At 37.6% G+C, this 16,305-nt stretch overlaps 1 long non-coding RNA gene across 5 annotated transcripts in view; it reads right to left on the reverse strand.

Annotated features, from left to right (window-relative positions):
• LOC125960276 (uncharacterized) overlaps nt 1–16,305 on the reverse strand; it is an 87,088-nt gene that overhangs the window by 20,874 nt on the left and 49,909 nt on the right. For 4 of the 5 annotated variants that reach the window (XR_007472581.1, XR_007472580.1, XR_007472582.1 and 1 more), the window contains exons 3-5: nt 7,583–7,636; nt 5,047–5,182; nt 4,687–4,792 (exon numbers count right to left, since the gene is read on the reverse strand). This is a non-coding gene — a long non-coding RNA (uncharacterized LOC125960276). The remainder of the gene's footprint in view (nt 1–4,686; nt 4,793–5,046; nt 5,183–7,582; nt 7,637–16,305) is intronic. The other variant, XR_007472579.1, reaches the window with a different exon arrangement.

Genomic DNA, 16,305 nt, shown 5'->3' on the forward strand with positions numbered 1-16,305 from the left:
ATGCATACATACATACACACATACACACACACACAAACACACACACACACACATATACACACTCACTTGGACACTCCCTTTATTTCTGAAAGTCACTTTGAGGTTTTAGTTTAAGCCAAATAGGCTAAGTGCATTTCTTAAAATCTCAAAAGCCCAGAGGAGAAGTGACCTTTAGTCCCTGGAAGGATGAATGAATTTATGTTTCAGAGACAATTCTGCTTAGGGAGCAGGGCTGAGAAAGGGCATAACAGGGATGGAGGAAGAACAGGTGAGTGGCAACTCCGTGTACCTCTATGTAGACCAGGTGGCACGTCACCTTTGTCACAGTTTTGTCGTTGGTAGAAGGAGCACTCTCCTCTATTTAGAATTATCAACCCTGAGAATAACAGGAGAATAGAAAATATCACAGTCAAAAAGTCTTTTCTCCAAATCTTCCCAGCAAGAAGCTGGGGGATAATGATTTTCATACAAGTCCTATAGGTGTTACAGAATTAAATCTTCTTTCAATGTGTCATTCTTTCTCTTATGGTGACTAACTGCCCTCTTTCTTGACTGAAAACAAATATTTATGGCCCTTCCATTACTAACAGAAATATTTTTAAATTACAAATACAGCTCTACTAATGGTCTGTTGAAGGCCATACCACATGCCAGTATAATAAAATTTCCATTTTAAGTCAAATAAGACTTGTTAGAATGTGAGAAAGTTGTATTTCTCATGATGGCATACAAAACAATTTATTATTAATCATCAGTTGCTACAGAACGAAGATCACAGAAGAAAATGATTTATTATAGGGGTAATATATTTGGTTTTATTTTTTTCTTCTTGTTAGTTTTTCTGATGGCGCCCCTTACCAAGGGGCATCTAAAAATGTCTTTTCACTACTGAGAGTGGTACTATTCTTATTTACTTATTAACAATTTTACAAAGTTAAGTGAACATGGGAAAGTATTGTTTTAAAGCAATTTGTGACAGAAACTTTTGTCCTTACACTATTCAATGAGCTTAATCCATTTGGTTTATCTCTCTCAAAAGAAAATGCATGTCTTTGGGTATTTGGAAACTGTGTCTAGAAATTGCCTTGTGTTTAATTTTTTTTATTTTCTTTTAAAACTATCTATAAAACTTATCATGTGATTTAATTTCACTGGAATTTATTTGTGAAGAAATACCAGACTTCTTAAAACAAACCTGAACTCCCTTTTCTCCAACACACACACACACAGAAACACACACATTTGATAATATAAACTTTTTGATTTTGAAATCTACTCTGTTATAAATCAAAGTACACTGAATAGTGCACAGAGTGAAGTAGGTCAGAAAGAGAAAAACAAATACCGTATGCTAACATATATATGGAATCTAAAAAAAAAAAAAAGGTTCTGAAAAACCTAGGGGCAGGACAGGAAGAAGACACAGATGTAGAGAATGGACTTGAGGACGCGGGGAGGGGGAAGGGTAAGCTGGGATGAAGTGAGAGAGTGGCATTTACATACATGCACTACCAAATGTAAAATAGATAGCTAGTGGGAAGCAGCCGCATAGCACAGGGAGATCAGCTAGGCGCTTTGTGACCACCTAGAGGGGTGGGATAGGGAGTGTGGGAGGGAGAAGCAAGAAGGAGGGGATATGGGGATATAAATATACACATCGCTGATCCACTTTGTTATGCAGCAGAAACTAATACCACAATGTAAAGTAATTATACTCCAATAAAGATGTTAAAAAAAAAACTACATGTGCATTTAATTGTGCCTCAAATGTGAGACTTGTCCCCCACACACACACCTAAGTCTGCTGCCCTATATTGTGAAATACATAAACAAAAGATTTAAATCACTTAGACTATATCTGGCCTTGTATCTACATTGTTGCACAACACATTCCTAAAACCAGGAAACACTAGTTTGTGAAAACACCGCTTGTTGTAGTATTGTTGCCTTTTAATAACCTCGGCAGTCTTCAAAGGATGTTCATTGGGTCTAAAATTAAAATTGATTCACTTGGCTAAAGTCTGTTCTCTTGGAACACACTGGAGTGTTCCTGATGCCTGTGTGTATATCTAAACCTATTTATAATGTAAGAGGATGAGCACGCAGCAACAGAAGTTTTATCTTGATATCATTTGATGCTACCATGGTTTGTTCAAAAGTATTCTCATAAAAGAAGTTGCAAGAATTATTTTCAGGACCGTGCATGGAAATGAGGCACATAATTCTGACTACAGTAGTGGGAGTGGTGTGTTTAATTCCACCCACACACCCTTATTAACTGAAAGCATTATTTCCAAGCTGCAAGACTTCAAAATCCTGGTTCCAGCAGCTATGCTGTCTGCCAGTATCCCAAAAAACTTTATTTCCCTAAGGTTTCCACAGTATGACATATTTGGATCATGTTCAGTTCTTACCTTCCCCTGTGTACATTTGTTTCGTGTATTTTAATTGTTCTCTTATCTGCACATAGATATTAATTCCAGAATGTACAAATAGGCACCATTGTGATTTCCCCACCACACTTTATATGATAACATCACTTATGAATGCTATTTACAAGTTTCCAGGCAGACGTGGGGTTGATCTAAACTTGTGGGACAACAGCATGCAGATATCTGCTTTCAGTTTGTGTGCATGTTTCCCCCTGTTATTTTCCCTTTTTTATGACTGTATTAATTGTTAGCAGAAGTCTCTATGCAATGACTGAGCAATCCAGCAATGGAATGTAGCAGGTGAGAAATTATTGTTTTGCTTCATCTGAGAAACCTGTCGATACAGCCTAATTCTTATGTCTTGGGACATTTGTGTAGTGATTCGCCACTTAATTCTCAGCATGTGGGCACTAGCTGACCACCGGGACATGAACTGTCCTAACATTGATGTTTTATCGACCCATTTGACACGATACTTGCAGAAATGATGAATCAAAAACTAACCCATCACTAAGGGAAACGGGACATGTGGGAATTGGTATGTTGCACCTCACTGAGTCTTAAGGCATTAAGGCTAAGGATTAATCCAAAGAGGCCGTGAAGGGCATCAAAGCCATACCCTAGCCTCATGCCTCAGTGAGTTAGCAGCAGAATGGGCCCTGCGGTCTAATCCAGAGCATTGACTTACTATTTGGTCAGGTTTATTTCCATAAATTTCTTTTGACACACAATGCGATACTTCTTTCATTGAAAAAGAGAAGTTTAAAAAAGTATAAATAAAATTACTAACCACTTAAGAATATGGTTTCAAAGGATATGAATAAAAGCCATAATTTTTAAAGCCTGTAACCATGAGTAATCTAGGCTGAAAGACCCTGACAGAGTTACAGTGAGACCAACACTGAGGCTTTGAATGTAGTCAATTAAAGGAGATGGCATGGGTCTTTAGACTGAGATAAAGTGTAACGTGAACTAGTCGATGAAGAAATAACATGACAAGGAAATGCCTCTGAACCCTTCCTAGTGCAACATAATTGCTACTGTCACCTCTGCAAACAGTTCAGGTGAATATACAACTTTCCACTGATCTAGAAAATGGATGGAATATTCAGTTTCTCTCTCTCTCTCTCTTTCTCTCTCTCTCCCTCTCTCTCTCTCTCTCTTTTACATGTTACCAATTGTTTTAATCCTAATTGCATTTTAGAAACATCCAAGAAAGTTTTAAAAATACTAATGCCTAGACTCATCCAGAGAAATTGAGGCAGAGTCTCTAGAGGTGTGGTTGAGGCATGGGTATTTTTAAAACTCCCCATGTGACACCAATGAGTATCCAAACTTGAGAGAATTTTGGAGGTTCTAATCAATAGCTTACTCAGTGTAAACAGCAGCGTGAGATACATGAGTATGTTATGTATCTATGAACAAATTCCCAGAGTAGATTACAAGCTCCCCCCAAATAATTTGTTCCGTAGTAATATTAAACAGTCACTGCAAACTGCTTAGTAACTGTTTGGGGTTTTTATTTTGCCTTCTTTCGTTTTCCTTTTCTTCTCAACCAAATCAGAGGGAAAATCCCTTATGCTTTCTAAAAACAAGAAAAAACCAGATTGATTGACAATACTACACTTATGTGTACATTTATTTATAGGGAAATGTTTCTGCATTATGCTACTAAGTGACAAATGATTGTCCACACGGGTCAATCTTCTTTCCTTTATAGAATACAACTCTCAGCATCCATCTATAGAGTCAACTGCTATCTTCACTCACTGTTAAAATAAAGAGTCCTTCTTTTTCTTGCCTCTGTCCATACAGGCTGGCTACATTTACTTAGTACAAAAGATGAAAATATAGTAATGTAGCAAGAGCAATAAATGATGGCTGCTAATCTTTGGCCTCATGCACACTCCCACAAATGTTCACTCAGAAAGTGTTTAAGAAATGTTTCCTGAGTGCCATCAGGTGCATAAGAGAAGATCATGTTGGATTCCCTGGAGCTGCTCCATAAATTTATACTCTGAGTAATTTTGCATTTGTGGAAAGCAGATGGTAAGAAGGGATCAGACTTGCAAGAGATCTGTTAACACCTAGGAGCTTGAGAAAGAAAGGAGAACCTTCAAAACATGATGTAGATCTGATATCCATGGAAGGACAGAGGAAAGGAAGGTAGAATGAATAAGAAGAGTCTCAGACTACATTGCAGTTCCAAGAAAGGTTTGGCAAAGCCAATGGGGCATCCTAGAGCCAAACTCACCTGTTGGGGCAGTCTTGTATTCACAGGAATGGCCCGCTTTCTTGGCCACACCAGGCTCTGTCCTGTGCTGGTAATAGTAACTGGAGCCATCAGTCAATCATGATCCCTGTAATAGGAGATCTGAGTGTCATGTTTCTAAGGTTACCCCAGTCCATCCCTGTGCTACATATATCTATTTCTCCATGATGCTTGGTGGCTCAGCTCCACCATGGTTCCTATGGGCTTATCTTCCCAAAGAGAACCTTAAAAGCGGAAGGTTAGTGAGATGAATAACAGTCCCTCTCTTTGCAAGTGGTCTCAGGGCTACAACTGGTACTCATCCTTGCCCTTTCTCCAGTACCAGTTCTAAATACAACTGACCTGATAAAATGGACCAGAGATCATCTGAATGTGCAGAAGTTGCACTACAGGAAAGGAACTTTGAAAGGATGAGACTTGGAGCTTATGTAGGGTGGCTGGCACTTCTGATGTTCCTCCTCTCTGAGAGGTGGAGCAACTGAGAGAGAGAGAGAAAGAGATGAGAGACTTGGACTGTACAGCATAAACAAGTCCCCTTTATGCTGCTTCTAACTTTAATCAAATGGCTCTGCTCTGGGGGAGATAAAAAAGTGGAGTCCAGATTTATTACATTAGAATGCAAGCAAATGGCACTTGAGCAATGCATAATCTGTAATTCCCAAAGCCTGTTTACCATCCAATTATCCTTCCAGTGATCCCCAACCTTTTTGGCACTAGGGACCGGTTTCGTGGAGGGCCATTTTTCCACGGATGGGGGGGGGGGGTCAGGCAGTAATGCGAGCGATGGGGAGATGGGGAGATGGGAAGAGCAGATGAAGCTTCGCTCCTGCTGTGAGGCCTGGTTCCTAACAGCTGCGGACCAATACCAGTCCATGGCCCGGGGGTTGGAGACCCCTGCTTTACACAGATTTCTAGTAATCTTTGCTTGGAAAGCTGTGACACTGCAGAAAAATGGAACTATTCACAAAGCCTTGTTTCGCACCATCACTTCATCTTGACAAGGTGACTCAAACTTTCATTTCTGAGGTTCTGAGCTCTTGTCAATTAGACAGCTCTTAGGCCAAGTCTTCAGAGTATGTTTGGACACTATTACCATGGGTCCAGGGAGTATCAAGGGGTGTTCAAGTATGTCACCTGTGTTCCATATGGTTTCCTCCTTGACTGCATATTGTAAAAACAGCCCTAATCCCTCTTACTGATCAAGATTGATTACTCCTACCATTATGGTGACTTTTCTGTACACCTACTGATCGTCCCAATTTTCCTGGAACTACTGGGGACATGGTGCCATATAAAGCATGTGCTCTGATTTAGTGCAAACACTACATCTGGAAGGACAGCATTCTGTCCATTCAGAGTTTGCCTCCAAGGTGGTGATTTATCCATGTCTTTAGAAAGCCATTCTAAAGCCAGAAATTGTGTTTCCAAGTCAATGGGTCATGACTTAGCCAGTCTTAAACTCCAGACTCCTTGATCAACACCATTAAAATCCAATTCCAGGGTTGCTTCCTTGACTCCTTCTTGTACTCACTAGCTATTTTTGCAATTTCTCCAATATGTAATCTCTTTTCTCTTTTATCAGACCTTGTACATCCTTAGCCAAGTTATGCTGAGATTTAAACTAGTCCTCAGCTTGTGGGCCAGCAAAAGTGGTATTGGAAGCTACTGAAAGGTCACAAGTCCCTTATGGTAGACAAGCTTTTGCAACGTCTTCCAAAAGGAGAAGTGCTAGCTTTGGATGAAAAAATGTGGGACATCTCTTTAAACTCATAGTGTTCAGGAGTCTGCAGAGTCATATTCTCAGACATTCCTCCAGAAGTTCCATCCCTACTTTCAGGTTCAAAGGTGTTAAGATCTGCCTTGTCAGGGTATTCAAATATCTCTTGATCTCCACTCTGACAGATCTTTGGTATACTGCTCAGCCTTTACTGTTGGAGGTAAGGGCTGTTTTGTAAGTTACTAAAGAGGTCTCTAACTGCTTGCTAATTGCCCTTTGTTTCTCATTATCCCTCCACAAAGAGTCAATACAGATTAGCAGTAACAAACAACTCTGCTCTATTTATAGTCATAGTTCCCACCATATCTTACAAACGCCAGAATCACTTATAACTTCAAGGATATTTCCCTCCACAAGTTTATTTCCCTGCATCTTAAACAGGGAAATATTTAGTTAGTGGGTAATAATCTTGTGTTTGGAACTGTCTATGCCCCAAAACTAGTCAGAATGATGTACTTTTCACCAGCACAGTAGATAGTGAATCAATCTCAAATCCTCACTTTACCACCAGTTTTCTTGAACTATATTTTCCATTTACATTAGTGTGGGTTCTCCAAGATGCTGAAGTCAATATGGGATTAGAGATGAAAGTGGGATGGAGGGGCAGCAGAAGAAAGGGGAAAGAATCTTCAGCTTATGATATAAATATCAATCTCGTGTAAGAAAATGGTGATTGGAATGAAGGTTATTGTAGGACATGTCGCAGATTACAGTACAATTTGAAGAATGCTGGGGTTGGGTAGCTGAGTGCTCTCAAGACAAAGTTGTGTCTTGGAAGAGCCCTGCTTTTCACTGAAATGGGTCCACCTTAGGACTTCCTCTGTGCTCGGTCATTGGCTAGGAACAGGACATAGAATATATGGTCTCAGTGTTAGTGCAGTGGTGAATCCACAGGGGCAGCAACTAGTATCATTGGACAGTTATGTTCCTCAGAGCATGAGATCTGACTGGTCTATTTTCATAAACACCTCTACATGTAAGTCTAAGTAAATTGTATTCAGGTAGGTTCCTGTTACCAAAACCAAAGAAGGAAATTCAAAAGGTGCCAAGTAGACCCTAATATTGATTTATACAGGAGAACTCCATGGGAAATCAACTTACCTCTTGCACTGAGAAGAATCAACACCATCTCTTGGTGAGACTTCTGGGATCACACTTAAAAAAGAGAGAGAAAGAGAAGAATTTCACTTGACACATATTGGGTTCAAGGTACTGGTGGGAATCTGAAAAATATTGAAAATGTCCAAAAGAGTTGGGAAAGTAGAATGCAAGCTGGATAGACAATTTAGGAAAAGTAATTTCAATTTTTATCCTCTAGGTGCTTTAGTGGAATGCATAGTAGATATAAAGACACAGAAGAATGATGTAAATATAGTGTGTGTGTGTGTGTGTGTGTGTGTGTGTGTGTGTGTTTAAGGCATGATTTAGCATCACTAATTTAATCTCATGAATGCCAATAAATTAAAAGTTGAGATGCAGAAAGTGGCTTGAGAATACAAAAATAACACTATAGTTTATTTTTTAGTTCCATGAATTGCTTATATGTGGAATCCTAAAATAAACTGTGTTTTCAAGATGCCCTCAGGCTACATCCCTCAATGAACATATTTTCAAAGAGAACAGATACAGAAGTATCACTTTTAAATTCTGATCTTGACAAAACATTGTGAGTAAACATAGGTAAAACATACCCAGTATTTCTGTTTTAAGACAGCAAATTCTCTTTATAAGACATGGACACACATATATGCAGATATAGATTTATCTAGATCTCTCTATATATATATAAGAAATTATTAAATAAAATTATACATTTGAAATAAGAGCATTAATTCATGAAAATCATGCCAAATACATGAATACAAAGCTTTTCAAAACTTTTTCAGTCTTAGAGCAAATGTAAACTTCAAAAGTTTCAGGTATATAAATGAAAACAGCCAAGCTAAAAGGAAAAAAAAAGAAGCCGGTTAAAAGTATCTTCTCAAACATTCTAGGGTGCCCCAGGATGAACCATTTAGAAAGCCAAGATCAGAGCAGATCTCTGAATGTAGATCAAGTTTTATCAAAGCCAACTACTTGGTCTGCAAGTGGAACAAAAGACATAGTTTAACAAATGCAGAAATAATGAGGGTTTCAGATTTCTAACCGAGGCTCCAAAAGATATACTCCAGTCTAAAATATCAAAGCATGGGAGGTCACAACTGAAACTACTATTGCCACATAGAATTTCTGCATACCATAGGCAGAATTTATAAAAGCAAAAATTTCAGTCACTTCCTCTTTGTATTTCTCGAATGAGAAGAAAATATATGCTAGATCTAGCCTACAAGAAATTTGCAAATTTCAGTATTTATGTTGGTTGACCAAAGAAATCTGTTGATTCTATGGAAAATTAAAGTCATTACTCTCCCACAGATTCTCAAGATGCTAAATTTCAAAATATTGGCACCAGTCACCAAAAGACCATATTTCAAGGTTGCAAATTTGAAGTTGTGTCTTGGGTGATGGTAATACGTTACAATGAAATATAAAAATGCATATAAATAATAAGGATAACTTAATTAATTATGCAAAACTTTTTTTTGAGATCTCAAAATAACTTCAATCACTTTCTTGTCCATCTGGTTCCAAGCATATGAAATAGAATCAGATCTATATCATCATGAATTCATGTGCTTGATCTTCTATTTGTTATCTAGGTGAGTTAATTCATATAAATCTCAATTTCCACATATTAACATTGAGAATACTATTATTACTCACCTTGTAGTTAAGATGCAATAATAAAACTAAACAACAGTGGCTTATTGGATGCCTTAAAAATGTAGTCAGTACTATATTGTTATTAATACCTTCACATTAAGTATGTAACAATTTGAATGTTCAAATAATTATATAATTACTTCTTTATTAAATAAATATGCATTTTCAATGTATTTCCATTATGTTGTCTTTTGATTGCTGAATTTTTCTTTTTTAACAATTAAAGCAATAGTTGCCCAGATTGGTTCCAGATGGTGGAGTAGAAGGACATGCACTCACTCCCTCTTGCAAGAGCACCAAAATCACAACTAAATGCTGAACAGTCATCAACAGGAAGACACTGGAACTCACCAAAAAAGACACCCCACATCCAAAGACAAAGGAGAAGCTGCAGTGAGACGGTAGGATGGGCACAATGACAATAAAATCAAATCCCATAACTGCTGGGTGAGTGACTCACAAACTGGAGAACAATTATACCACAGAAGTCAACCCACTGGAATGAGGGTTCTGAGCCCCATGTGAGGCTTCCCAAACTGGGGGTCTGGCAATGGGAGGAGGAGTTCCCAAAATATCAGACTTTGAAGTCTAGAGGGATTTGATTGCAGACTTCAACAGGACTGAGAGAAACAGTGGCTCCACTCTTGGAGGGCACACACAAAGTAGTGTGTGCATCAGGACCCAGGGGGAAGGAGTAGTGACCCTATAGGAGACTGAACCAGACCTACTTGCTAGTGTTGGAGGGTTTCCTGCAGAGGCAGGGGTGGCTGTGGCTCACCACGGGGACAAGGACACTGGCAGCAGAAGTTCTGGGAAGTACTCCTTGGCATGAGCCCTCCCGGAGTCCACCATTAGCCCAACCAAAGAGCGTGTAGCCTCCAGCACTAGGTCACCTGAAGCCAGAAACCCAACAGGGAGGGAACTCAGCCCGATCCAACAGCAGACAAGCAGATTAAAGTTTTACTGAGCCCTGCCCATCAGAGAACAACCAGCTATACCCACCACCAGTCTCTCACAACAGGAAGCTTCCACAAGCCTCTTAGATAGCCTTGTCCACCAGAGGGCAGACACCAGAAGCAAGAAGAACTACAATCTTTCAGCCTGTGGAACGAAAACCACACTCACAGAAAGACAGACAAAATGAAAAGGCAGAGAACTAAGTACCAGATGAAGGAACAAAATGAAACCCGAGAAAAACAACTAAATGAAGTGGAGCTAGGCAACTTCCAGAAAAAGATTTCAGAATAACGATAGTGAAGATGATCCAGGACCTCAAAAAGAATGGAGGCAAAGATCAAGAAGATGCAAGAATTGTTGAAAAAAGACCTAGAAGAATTAAAGTACAAACACCTAGAATAATTAAAGAACAAAAAAACAGATGGACAATACAATAACTGAAATGAAAAATACACTAGAAGGAATCAATAGCAGAATAACTGAGTCAGAGGCATGGATAAGTGACCTGGAACACAGAATGGTGGAATTCACAGCAATGGAACAGAATAAAGAAAAAACAATGAAAAGAAATTAAGACAGCCTAAGAGACCACTGGGACAACATTAAATGTACCAACATTCTCATTATAGGGGTCCCAGAAGGAGAAGAGAGAGAAAGGACCCGAGAAAATATTTGAAGAGATTATAGTCAAAAAATACCCTAACATGGGAAAGGAAATAACTATCCAAATACAGGAAGTGAAGAGAGTCCCAGGCAGGATAAACCCAAGGAGAAACATGCTGAGACACACAGTAATCAAACTGACAAAAATTAAAGACAAAGGAAAGTTATTAAAAGTAACAAGAGAAAAACAACAAATAACATACAAGGGAACTTCCATAAGGTTAACAGCTGATTTCTCAGCAGAGACTCTAGAATCTAGAAGGGAATGGCATGATATATTTAAAGTGATGAAAGGGAAGAACCTACAACCAAGATTACTCTACCAGCAAGGATCTCATTCAGATTCGATGGAGAAATCAAAAACTTTACACACAAGCAAAAGCTAAGAAAATTCAGCACCACCAAACCAGCCCTACAACAAATGCTAAAGGAACTTCTCTAAGTGGGAAACACACAGAAAAAAAGGACCTACAAAAGCAAACCAAAAACAATTAAGAAAATTGTAATAGGAACATACGTATCAATAATTACCTTAAATGTGAATGGATTAAATGCTCCAACCAAAAGACACAGTCTCGCTGAATGGATACAAAAACAAGACCCATATATATGCTGTCTACAAGAGACCCATTTAAGACCTAAGGACACATACAGACTGAAAGTGAGGGGATGGAAAAAGATATTTCATGCAAATGGAAATCAAAAGAAACCTGGAGTAGCAATACTCATATCAGACAAAACAGACTTTAAAATAAAGAATGTTACAAGAGATAAGGAAGGACACTATGTAATGATCAAGGGATCAATCCAAGAAGAAGATATTACAATTATAAATATATATGCACCTAACATAGAAGCAGGTCAATACATAAGGCAAATGCTAACAGCCATAAAAGAGGAAATCGACAGTAACACAATAATAGTGGGTGACTTTAACACTTCACTTACAGGAATGGACAGATCTTCCAGACAGAAAATTAATAAAGAAACACAAGCTTTAAATGACACAATAGATCAGAAAGATTTAATTGATATTTATAGGACATTCCATCCCAAAACAGCAGATTAAATTCTTCTCAAGTGTACATGGAACATTCTCCGGGATAGATTACATCTTGGGTCACAAATCAAGCCTCAGTAAATTTAAGAAAATTGCAATCATATCAAGCATCTTTTCTGATCAAAACACTATGAGATTAGAAATAAATAACAGGGGAAAAAAGTAAAAAAACACAAACACTTGGAGGCTAAACAATATGTTACTAAATAACCAAGAAATAACTGAAAAAATCAAAGAGGAAATCAAAAAATACCTAGAGACAAATCACAACAAAAACATGATGATCTAAAACCTAGAGGATGCAGCAAAAACAGTTCTAAGAGGGAAGTTTGTAACAATACAATCCTACCTCAAGGAACAAGAAAAATCTCAAATAAAAAACCTAAACTTACATCAAAAGGAACTGAAGAAATAAATGCAATAGAAACAGAGAAAACAATAGCAAAGATAATAAAACAAAAAGCTGGTTCTTTGAGAGGACAAACAAAATTGATAAACCTTTAGCCAGATGCATCAAGAAAAAGAGGGAGAGGACCCAAATCAATGAAATTAGAAATGAAAAAGGAAAAGTTACAATGGACACTGCAGAAATACAAAACATCATAAGAGACTACTACAAGCAATTTTATGCCAAGGACAACCTGGAAGAAATAGACAAATTCTTAGAAAGGTATAACCTTCCAAGACTGAACCAGGAAGAAATAGAAAACATGAACAGACCAAACACAAGTGCTGAAATTGAAAATGTGACTACAAATCTTCCAACAAACCAAAGTCCACGACCAGATGGCTTCACAGGTGAATTCTACCCAACATTTAGAGAAGAGCTAACACCTATATTTCTCAAACTCTTCCAAAAACTTGCAGAGGAAGAAGCACTCCCAAACTCATTCTACGAGGCCACCATCAACCTGATACCAAAACCAGACAAACATACTACAGAAAAAGAAAATTACAGACCAATATCACTGATGAACATAGATGCAAAAATCTTCAACAATATACTAGCAAACAGAATCAAACAACACATTAAAAGGATCATACACCATGATCAAGTGGGAGTGGGATTTATCCAAGGGATACAAGAATTATTCAAAATATGCAAATCAACCAATGTGATATACCATGTTAACAAGTTGAAGAATAAAAACCATATGATCATCTCAATAGATGCAGAAAAAGCTTTTGACAAAATTCAACACCAATTTATGATGAAAAACTCTCTGGAAAGTGGGCATAGAGGGAACCTACCTCAACATAATAAAGGCCATATATAACAAACCCACAGCAAACATCATTCTCAATGGTGAAAAACTGAAAACATTTCCTCTAAGATCAGGAACAAGACAAGGATGACCACTCTTGCCACTATTATTCAACATAGTTTTGGAAGTCCTAGCCAGAGCCATCAGAGAAGAAAAACAAATAAAAGGAATACAAATTTGGCAAGAAGTAAAAGTGTCACTGTTTGCAGGTGACATGATACTATACATAGATAATCCTAAAGATGCCACCAGAAAACTAATAGAGCTAATCAATGAATTTGGTAAAGTAGCAGGATACAAAATTAATGCACAGAAATCTCTTGTATTCCTGCACACTAACAATGAAAGAACAAAAAGAGAAATTAAGGAGCAATTCCATTCACTATTGCAACAAAAAGAATAAAATACCTAGGAATAAACCTACCTAAGAAGGTAAAAGACCTGTGCTCAGAAAACTATAAGACACTGATGAAAGAAATCAACGATGACACAAACAGATGGAGAGATATACCATGTTCTCAGATTGGAAGAATCAATATTGTGAAAATGACTATACTACCCAAAGCAATCTACAGATTCAATGCAATCCCTATCAAATTACCAACGGCAGTTTTCAAAGAACTAGAATAATAAATCTTAAAATTTGTATGGAGACACAAAAGACCCCGAATAGCCAAAGCAATCTTGAGGGAAAAAACGGAGCTGGAGGAATCAGGCTGGCTGACTTCAGACTATACTACAAAGCTAGAGTAATCAAGACAGTATGGTACTGGCACAAAAACATAAATATAGATCAGTGGAACAGGATAGAAAGCCAAGAGATAAACCCACGCACGTGTGGTCAACTAATCTATGACAAAGGAGGCAAGGATATACAATGGAGAAAAGACAGTCTCTTCAATAAGTGGTGCTGGGATAACTGAACAGCAGCTACATGTAAAAGGATGAAATTAGAACACTCCCTAACACCGTACACAAAAATAAACTGAAAATGGTTAAAAGACCTAAATGTAAGACTGGATACTATAAAACTCTTAGAAGAAAACATAGGCAGAGCACTCTTTGACATAAATCACAGCAAGATCTTTTTTGTCCTACCTCGTAGAGTAATGGAAATTAAAACAAAAAATAAACAAATGGGACCTAATGAAACTTAAAAGCTTTTGCACAGTAAAGGAAACTGTAAAGAAGACAAAAAGACAACCCACAGAATGGGAGAAATATCTGCAAATGAATCAATGGACAAAGGATTATTCTCCAAAATATATAAACAACTCATGCAGCTCAATATTAAAAAAAAGAAACAATCCAATCCCAAAATGGGCAGAAGACCTAAATAGACATTTCTGCAAAGAAGACATACTGATGGCCAAGAGGCACATGAAAAGCTGCTCAACATCATTAATTATTAGAGAAATGCAGATCAAGACTACAATGAGCAATCACCGCACACCAGTCAGAATGGCCATCATAAAAAAATCTACAAACAATAAATGCTGGAGAGCGTGTGGAGAAAAGGGAACCCTTGTACACTGTTAATGGGAACGTAAGTTGATACAGCCACTATGGAAAACAGTATGGAGGTTCCTTAAAAAACTAAAAATAGATCTATCATATGACCCAGCAATCCCACTACTGGGTGTTTACCTAGAGAAAACTATAATTCAAAAAGACACATGCACCCCAATGTTCCTGGCAGCACGGTTTACAATAGCCAGGTCATGGAAGCAATGTAAATGCCCATCAACAGATGAATGGATAAAGAAGATGTGGTACAATGGAATATTACTAGTCATAAAAAGCAATGAAATTGGGTCATTTGTAGGGATGTGGATGGACCTAGAGACTGTCAGACAGGGTGAAGTAAGCCAGAAAGAGAAAAACAAATATTGAATATTAACACATATATGTGGAATCTAGAAAATAGTACAGATGAACCAGTTTGCAAGGCAGAAGTAGAGCCATATATGTAGAGAATAAAATGTAAGGACACCAAGGAGGGTGGGTGGGATGAACTGGGAGACTGGGATTGACATATATACACTAATATGTATAAAATAGATAAATAATTAAAAGCTGCTGTATAAAAAAATAAAATTCAAAAATTCAAATTAAAAAAAGATGAAGAAATCCTTTAAAATAAATAAATAAAGCAATAGTTGCCCAATATTAATGTGAGTAAGAGCTTGTAAAAACATGGATTTTGCATCTGTGAACCTGCATTTTAATGAAGCACCACAGATAATTTTATATAGGTTCATTTTGGACAATACTGACATAATGATTTCTAGGAATAATTTACATGTAGTGCTATAAGTGGTGTTCAATTTCAAATGAAAAGCTTTTTGGATTTTGCAATAAAATAAATCTGTTAAGGAAAGAATGTTTGTATCCCCCCCGAATTCATATGTTGAAGCACTAACCTCCAACACGATGGTATTAAATGGTAGGGTCTTTGGAAGGTAATTAGCTCTATATGAAGTCATAAGGATGGAGCCCCCATGATAGGATTAATGCTCTTCTAGAAATTGGACAGGCACAGAGCTTCCACAGTGTGAGGACACACTGTGAGAATTTGGTTATCTGTAAGCCAGGAAGATGGTCATCACCAGAACCCAACCATACTGGCACCATGATCTCAGACTTTCAGCCTCAAGAAGTGTGAGAAATTAAATTCATGTTTTTTAAGTCTCCTAGGATGTAGTATTTTGTTATGACAACAAACTGAATAATACAAACCCAAATCATCCCAAGCATTTATTTGACTTAAAACATGCCCTCACAATGAGATATTACTTCACACTTGTCCCAACAGCTAATCATCAAAAAGTCTACAAACAACAAATGTTGGTGAGGATGTGGAGAAAAGGGAACCCTCTTACACTGTTGGTGGGAATGTAAACTGGTGCAGCCACTATGGAAAACAGTATGGAGGTCCACAAAAAACTAAAAATGGAAGTACCATATGATCCAGCAATTCAACTGCTGGATATATATCTGAAGAAAAAAAAAATACTAATTCAAAAAGATACATACATCCCAAAGTTCATGACAGCATTATTTACAATAGTTAAGATATGAAAGCAAAATAAGTGTCCATCAACTGATGAGTGGAT

Source organism: Orcinus orca, chromosome 17 (assembly GCF_937001465.1).
Source record: "Orcinus orca chromosome 17, mOrcOrc1.1, whole genome shotgun sequence".
Taxonomy (NCBI): domain Eukaryota; kingdom Metazoa; phylum Chordata; class Mammalia; order Artiodactyla; family Delphinidae; genus Orcinus; species Orcinus orca.